At 35.8% G+C, this 2649-nt stretch overlaps 1 protein-coding gene across 2 annotated transcripts in view; it reads right to left on the reverse strand.

Annotated features, from left to right (window-relative positions):
- Positions 1-264: 264 nt before the first annotated feature.
- LOC136825249 (aquaporin AQPAe.a-like) overlaps positions 265-2649 on the reverse strand; it is a 41259-nt gene continuing 38874 nt past the window's right edge. For both annotated transcript variants that reach the window (XM_067081289.1, XM_067081288.1), the window contains one exon: positions 265-1368. The gene's annotated coding sequence lies outside the window, so the exon portion shown is untranslated. The remainder of the gene's footprint in view (positions 1369-2649) is intronic.

The raw sequence follows: 2649 nt of genomic DNA on the forward strand, positions 1-2649 counted from the left end.
CCTTGGGGATATATATATATATATATATATATATATATATATATATATATATATATATATATATATATATATATATATATATATATATGTATGTATATATATATATATATAATATATACATGTATATATATATGTGTGTGTGTGTGCGTGTGTGTATGTGTGTGTTTGTGTTTGTATGTGTGCTAGTAAGTGTGTGTTTTAAACATATTCTTAAGGAACCGCATACATTTTCCCCAGAGATCGGTCATTTGGGTTTGTGTGTAGTGTGTGTGTGTGTGTGTGTGTGTGCGCGTTAAACGGGAAGGCATAACTATGTCAGTTCAAAAGTGGTTTCTTGGAATATACCGAAAATGTCCAAATTTCTCATTTTACAATTTAGTTCATGCTAAACTCTCTAAGTCTACTGATGGGTATAAAGTAAGTTGAATCATCTGTTAATCAAAATTCATCATAGCTTAAAAATCTGTCCCTACATCTTCGTATTTTTCATAACCTCCGTGCAACACTCTCCAAGACTAACATTGTCTTAATTTACTAAAAAGAATTTGAGCATGATATGAAGAAGGTCATTCTATTTGTTTTAACTCTCCCAGCACCTTCTGCTGGTATTACTTCTTGTCAATTAGAATTAAAGGTGTTCAGAGGAAAGAGAAGCCGTTACATGTATTAACATAACATCAGAATTTTCATTGTCGATAATGACTTGTGTTTTTTATGGCCACACTTAGCATAATTTCATATTCAATAACATTCGATTTGCCCAAGAAAGTAATTCAGAATCGCACCTGAATATTGGAGTATCAGCAAAGGAAATTAGGCATTGCATCTTTAGAATGTTCCGGCAGTTAAGCAATATTTCCACCGCCCGGTTACAGTATTTTCTGTTTCATTATTACAAAGACTGACACTTCAGCGTTTGCTTCCGGACGAATAGGTGACCATCTCGTAATACTATATTAAGGACACTTAATTCTATGTTCTTATCCTAACAGAAACCTAATAATGCAAGAGAACACTAATGTAGTAAGAGATACATGGTTTTTTGTACTGGTACCGTTAGTAATGACGAACCTCTTGTTATAACCTTAACCTTATTTTTTTACTTTTTTTTTCTTTAACAATTGACGTCGATATGGAAGAAAACTAGTATATCTTGAAGGGCACACTCAGTTAGGCTCAGTTATTCTTGACGTGTTAACCCAACATAACAACCCTGGCAGGAGAACTCCAGTAGACTGCTGCTGGTTTGTGATTGACAATCCAATCGAGAAGTCCTTGTGGGATGCGCCCTTTGCTACCCAAGGACGTCTGATCATGACGGGCTCTCCTGCAGTCAGCAATGGCCCAGGACTAGCCCAGGGAAAGAACCTGTTGATTTAGAAATCAGTTTTTATCAATGGTATGTTCATGATATTTACAGTAGGCCTAATGCTCTTGGAAATTTTTGTCGATTTCCAGAATTGTTGTGAAGATTATAATAATTAGAATGATTTTACTGTTATTATAAATTTCGTCTATATTCCATTTTGCAGACTCGGATTTCCAACAGTTATTATGAACAGGTTTTCTCAACATTCAGAGTTACAAAGATTCTTGATTTTATTACTGTTATCTTTTTGTTACCATTATTTTATTGTCATCATCAATTTATACAAATTTTCGTTGAATTTCATAGGTTAAAGATGTTAATTTTGACTAAGCTTTCCGTTGAAAGTCAGGTTAATGCAGTATAAAAAGAGTCGAAACAGTAAATCCAGACCGTAAGAACGTCAAGTACCGTCCCAAAGCTTGGACCGAGGTGGCTTTAGTCCCCAAAAGTCCGAAAGAGAGGACCTAACACTCGTCAGAAAGGAAAGATAAGTTCCCAGTAGTTCTTTCATAAGGCAGCCATAATTGGTGATCGTAAAGCTTCACCCTCAGGGTGTTGCCGACGTGACACCTGAACTGAACGAAACCGTTGAGGGTCAGTCTCTCTGAAACCTGAATATCTGCCAGATCCCCGAAAGAGGAAGGCTGTTGCAGGATGTAAGAACTAGGTTAAGAGAAAAGTACTAAAATAGGTTATGAGTAAATTACTAAACAAAATCATGCTGGAATACTTGTTGGATTTTAATAACGTAAGCAGCAGGTGAGCCTCGTAAACAGGAATTATGGAAAGGACTAAACAAGAAGGTTCATGCTCAAAAAAATTTTTCAGGGTATTATATTTTCACCTAATATCAAGACCCTTCGAAACAAGAAATTCTCCTTTGAAGACCCGCTGCCGATCTTAAGAGAACCAAAGGAGCTTATAGGTAATAAGAATAGTTAGCAAAGACGTGAAGGAAAACCTTGTACAAGGGACAGTCAGCCAGACGATACAAGGGAAGAATAGCTCTAGGGATACATAAAAGGATTATTGGTTGACAAAACTTAGCAACACTGCATGCAAGGTTGTTATAGGAAAACAGCGTTGCAAAACAAAATGTGAGCGTGTCGTTCATTCTCAAATCATTGTGGATGGAAAAGAACCCACTTGCTCTTGTAAATACTGAAGGCTAAAACTGATAAGCTTTCAAATTGTAGACCAGGAATAAAGGAGCTGAGGAAATAAGAAAGTCACTGGAATTCGGGGTAAAATTGCAAAAAAAAAAAAAAAAAAAAAAGGTC

This window comes from Macrobrachium rosenbergii, chromosome 37, assembly GCF_040412425.1.
Source record: "Macrobrachium rosenbergii isolate ZJJX-2024 chromosome 37, ASM4041242v1, whole genome shotgun sequence".
Classification (NCBI taxonomy): Eukaryota; Metazoa; Arthropoda; class Malacostraca; order Decapoda; family Palaemonidae; genus Macrobrachium; species Macrobrachium rosenbergii.